This window comes from Podarcis melisellensis (assembly GCF_964234715.1).
Source record: "Podarcis melisellensis genome assembly, chromosome: 8".
In the NCBI taxonomy this organism is placed as follows: Eukaryota; Metazoa; Chordata; class Lepidosauria; order Squamata; family Lacertidae; genus Podarcis; species Podarcis melisellensis.
This window is the reverse complement of record NC_138540.1, coordinates 90,133,325-90,139,126: the sequence shown is the minus strand read 5'-3', so window position 1 is coordinate 90,139,126 and position 5,802 is coordinate 90,133,325. Positions and strand designations below refer to the sequence as shown.

Genomic DNA, 5,802 nt, shown 5'->3' with positions numbered 1-5,802 from the left:
CATCTTATGTGTTATTGGGTATCAGGCTGGAAGGAAGAGGGAGGGCTGAAAAAATGCAGGAAACAGGATCTCTTAGGAAAGAGTTATTCTGTGACCTTGACAAACTGAAAAGGTGCTGCTGGAAAATAGGCTGCTTTGAAGAACAAGGGAGAGGGAGATTTTGAATATGGCAGTTCAAAAACAGTTTACACCAGGCCTGTGTTAAATTTGGAGAAGCTATTAGCCCGGATTGATAAAAATCATTAAATGGTGACAAATTTGACCACTAAAGTAGAGACACTGACAAAGAAAACAGAAGCACTAGATGTCTCCATGAAAGGAAGGGAAGAGAAGTCTGAAAAGCTGGAAAAGAAGACAAAAAATGGAAATCAGAACAGGAGATGCTTAGGATTGATGTGGACGGTTTGGGTGGAAGATAAGAGCCAAGAGATGAGACAGAAAGCCCAGCCTCTGAGACGGAGGGGAGGGAGGAGAGCAGGATTTTAGCAAAGGTTTGAGCGGAGTGGCTGGGAGTGGAAGAGGAATTCATGGAGGAGGCGCCACCTTGCATACAGCCGGGGTGGTGGCTTTTGGGTAGAAAACCAATGTGAATAAATCCCCCCAGTGCCACCCCCTGGCCGGTCTTCCTGTCTCCCTCTCCCTGTGCCCCCACCCTGCCCCAATCAAAGTCCCAGCCAGCAGCTGCCCCCCAGGTCTTCTTTCGCCCATCTTGGGGCCTCAAGGCATGCGGGCAGAATTTGGTGGGGGGCCAGGCTGGGCTCAGAGGTCTGCTTTCCTCTCCTTGCACTGGGAAGCTTGTCTACTAACTAATGGATAAAGGGTTGTTTGGAAGACTAAGCCATCTCTACCCCCCACCCTGTTTTGAAATAAAGCCTATTTAAGAATTGGGGACACGGAGGAAGGAGAATGTTATGTTCTAAGCTTGGATCCTAGAACAACAGGCAAGTAGGATCCTAGAATGCAACAACTGATTGGCTTGCAGGAAAAGACCAATCAGGCTCCAGGAGGGAAGCAGAATCTGTTAGGATATTTCCGTTCCTCCTTAAAAAAGGGAACAGGCTGTTGTGTGTCACATGCCTGCTAACTTCCTGCTCACTGGGCGTTTCCGTTTTGTATATAGCTTTTGTTCTGGCTGTTTTCCTCGCCATGGATGCAAGGAGTCATGTTTTTCCTTTGTTCTGACCAACGTTGAATAAAGCTGTAAATATGCTCTCCTGGGTGAATCTTCCGTTGTGGAAACTCTGCGAGAAAGGCGTGCATGAGTCTTGGAATGCGTCTGAGGGTCGTGTCGCTAATTGACTGATGCGGATCCGACGGGAGACCAGAGATTGTCCGGAGATGACGTGGAGGCCTGATGCCTCTGTCTCCCTGGCAGTATCCCAACAGAAGCAGCCAATCAGACTGGACTCATTGTGTAAATAATGTATACAAAAGCCTGAGGTTTGGGGGGCAATTAAATCACTGTTTTACAAACCGCAATAAAGAGCATGAAATCACTACAGGACTCCGAATATATTTCACTGGCAATGAAGGTGCGATCCTGCTGAGCTGTCTGCCACGCAACGCACACAGCCGCCACAGGCAACACAGCATCGCACCGCACATCCAGGCTACAGCTCCAGGGCCCAAGGACCCAGAATGGCGACAGACAACCGCTTCATGCCGTTCAGCCCAGCCTCAGGAGACTGGGAAGGATACGCCAACCGTTTCCAGTTCCTCCTGGAGGCAAAGGACGTCATGAGACACAGCCAAGTAGAGGGCAACCTTCTTCAGCATCTGTGGAGAAGAAACATTCAAGATCGCCCGAGCCCTCCTCACTCCCACAAATATTGCGACCGTTCCCTATGACACGATAATAGAACGGCTGAAGGGGCACTTCTCGCAACAACCCTTGGGGGTAACGTGTCACAATGCCTTCTAGGCAAAGCGGCAGGTCTCCGGAGAAACCATAACCGGGTATGTGACCCCCCTCCGCCAGGCTGCCCGGCTCTGCAACGTCACAGAGCTGGAGAACATGCTCCGCGACTGTCTCATGGGCGGCCTGAGGGACAAGAAGCTGCAGTGGCACCTCTACGCCAAGAAGGACCTGACGCTCCAGGCTGCCCTAGTGGAGGCTTTAGCAACTGAAGCTGCCAAGAGGTCAGCGCAAGGATTCCAATCAAACATGTTATCCCAAACGAGGATCCACCACGAGGACCTCACCGACGACTCAGAATCCGACCGGGAGGACGTGCACTGAGTGCAGCAGCGCACATAAGCTGCATGCCCACCACGACAGCCTCATCTGGAAAATGGGAACTGCGCAACTTGCAGGGAGAGCCACGAGCAGAGGACTTACCATTTCCACAACGCAGAATGCTAACAATGCAGAAAAGTGGGACACATTGCCCGGGTGTGCCGTGCCTGCCCTGCCCGACGCCTCAAACCAGATAGCCGACCCAAGAGTCCCAGGCCCCGTGGTCTGACACACCAAGGCAACTCGACGGAGATCACAGACTGTCAGGTATACCAGTTGCCTCATTCTAATGCAGACAAAATTACATTGAGACACAGATAGAGGCAGCCCCGTGCCGCCTGGAGCTTGATACAGGCTCAACCCTGTCCATAATCTTGGCATGGACATTAAGGAAATTGTGTCCCAGTGGCGGCTCCAAGTTTGGCCAGCCCCATTCACCCTCCAGGAGACTTCCACAAATGCAAGGTCCCCATGATGGGGGTGGGAACCTTCAACGTACAATGTCGAGGGCGGAAGTGGCGGTTGGACTTGATCGTGGTCAAGGGGTGCTACGTTAGCTTACTGGGGTTGGCGTGGTTTGGGCCACTGGGGTTAGCCATCACCGGGGTAAACCGCACCAGCTCCCACATGGACGCCATGTGCAAAGAGTTTCTGGAGGTTTTCGATGGGGCATTGGGATGATATACTGCCCCCCCTTGGCCTACAACTAGACCCTGCCATACGACCCATCATGTTCAAGGTCCACCAGGTCCCGTTCACCCTCAAAACCCCACATTGACGAGGAATTAGACTGGCTTGTGGAGCAAGGAGTGCTCGAGCTAGTGCCTAATGCCCCCTGAGAAACCCCAATCATCACACCCGTCAAGCCCAATGGCTCAGTCCACATCTGCGCAGACTACAAATGTACCATAAAGAAGGCCCTTACGGCTCATGCATACCTGGTGCCAATGGTCAGCCATGTCCTCGCCACCCTGGCGGGGTATAAGAATTTTGGCAAGCTGGCCCTGGCCCAGGCCTATCAGCAGTTGTCACTGGACAAGGCCACTGCGGAGGCACAGACGACTGTAACACACAGGGGCCCGTTCCGTGTCAAGGGGCTGCAATTTGGCGTCTGCGTGGCCCCAGGCATATTCCAAAATCTAATGGACTCTCTCCTCAAAAGAATTCCCAGCGTCACCCCGTTCTTCGATGATGTGATCACCGGGGCCACGCTGGGGGTGTTTGGGGACACACTCCGCACCGTCCTGCACTGTTTCCAGATGGCCAGCCTCAAGGTGAAGCGGGAAAAGTGTCTGCTAGGAGTTCAACAGATGGTTTTTCTTGGATTTACAGTAGATGTAGACAGAGTCCACCTGACCGGGGACAAGATGAGGGCTATTTGCAACACCCCTGCACCTAAGGGAGGGGCGGAACTCCAAGCCTTCTTGGGACTATTGAACTTTTACCATGCCTTCTTACCCCACAAGGCAGCAGTAGCAGAGCCCCTAGACAGACTGTTAGATAAGCGGGCCCCGTGGGTGTGGGGGCAGTGCCAAGAGGCTGCGTTCCAAACAGTCAACGATCTGCTCGCCTTGAACTCAGTCCTGGCGCACTTTGATGAGAGGTTGGCAGTGGTGCTGGCATGCGACACCTCGCCCTATGGTGTCGGTGCCGTACTAGGGCACCAACTTCCGGATGGAAGAGAGGTGCCGGTGCCTTACTTTTCCCAGACCCTCTCCACAGCCGAGAGGAGCTATCCGCAAATAGACAAAGAGGGCCTGGCAATTGTCAACGGAGTAAAGAAATTTCACGATTTCTTGTATGGGTGCCTCTTTACTGTTGTGATCGACCACAAATCGCTGCTTGGCCTATTCACACCTGAGAAGCAGACCCCTCAAATACTGTCACCCTGCGTCCTCAGGTGGTTGATTTTCCTCACCGGCTACCAGTATACACGGTCCACCAGCCTGGGAAGGCAATGGGCCACGCGGACGCCCTCAGCAGACTGCCACTCCCTGAGACTGGACCCGACCCAGCACCCACACATGAGGTCATGAGCCTGGAACAGCTTCCTGACCGCCCCATTCAGGTGCTGGAAGTAGCACGCCACTCCATGAAGGACAGGGTCATCTCCTGGGTCCTGGACTGGGTGTGGTGGGGATGGCCCAGTAGCAACCCTGGGCTGGAATTTGCGGGCTATACAACCCGCAAACACAAGTGGTCAGCCCACAAGGGGTGCCTGTTACGGGGAAGCAGGGTGATCGTTCCCCAGCCTCTGCGCCAAAAGGTCCTCACAGCCCTACATGAAACACACCCAGGGGTAGTGAGGCCCTTAAGCTATGTGTGGTGGCCAGGAATTGACAGGGAGATAGAGGCCTGGGTTAAATACTGCCAGAGCTGAAAGGAGTCCTGCCCAGATCCCCCAAGGGCCCCCATCCAACCCTGGGAGTCCACCCGAGCACTGTGGTCCCACCTGCAGGTGGACTGCGCTGGCCCCTTCCAGGGAAGGACATTCTTTGTAGTGGTGGACTCATACTCCAAATGGCTGGAGGTCACCCAGGTACCGTCCACTTCCATGGTTGCGGTCATCCAAGTACTATGTAGGCTGTTCACAACCCACAGACTCCCTGACACCCTCGTCTCCGACATCGGAACAGCATTCACATCACAGGAGTTCCAGACCTTCACAACAGAAAATGCCATCCGCCATGCACGATCAGTGCTGTTCCACCCCACCACGAATGGCCAAGCAGAGCGCATGGTGTGGACCACCAAGGACACCCTCCGCCGCATGACACAAAGGGACTGGGAGTATCGCCTAGCTGCATTTGTCCTAGCCCAGCATAGCAGCCACAGCACAATGATGGCCGGAGCCCAGCGGAACTACTCGTGGCTCGTGGTAGGAACCCCCGGACCTTCCAGCCCCGTGACCCAGTGTACGCAAAGAACTTCGGGGAGGGCCTGGCATGGGTACCCGCCACAGTCACCGGGGCGACTGGCCCCGTGTCATACGAGGTGCTAACGAAGGGGGGAAAGCTTGGCGCTGCCACTGCGATCAACTGCTGTCATGGTTCCTGGGGGGGAACTGCACGGAGGGCTGGAGAGAGGAATCCCAAGGGGAGAGCAGAAGGGTGAGGCCCATAGAGCAGGAGGAGCAGGTAAGGGAGGCAGAACTAGGAAGTCCAGAAGTGACCGAGGCCAAGCAGCCACAGGAACCAGAACCACCACCGAGTGGACCAGCGGCGTCCAACCCAACGACCCCGTCACAACCGGCAGCCCTGGAACAAGAGCCGGAACCAGGAACCCCTACCGAGAGACACCCAAGACCATAACAACTACGAATGCTAACCTGAGCGCAACGTGAACTTGTACTAAGCTTTGATCCTAGAACAAAAGGCTATTAGGATTCTAGAACAGGACAACTGATTGGCCTGCAGGAAAAGAGCAATCAGACTCCAGGAGGGAAGCAGAATCAGCCAATCAGACGGGACTAATTGTGTAAATAATGTATATAACAGCCTGAGGTTTGGGGTGCAATTAAATCACTGTTTTGCAAGCTGCAATAAAGAGCATGAAATCACTACAGG

General features: G+C 54.0%; 1 long non-coding RNA gene across 1 annotated transcript in view; it reads right to left on the bottom strand.

Annotated features, from left to right (window-relative positions):
- Positions 1–5,802, bottom strand: part of LOC309376241 — a 94,825-nt gene that overhangs the window by 72,003 nt on the left and 17,020 nt on the right. The window lies entirely within an intron of this gene.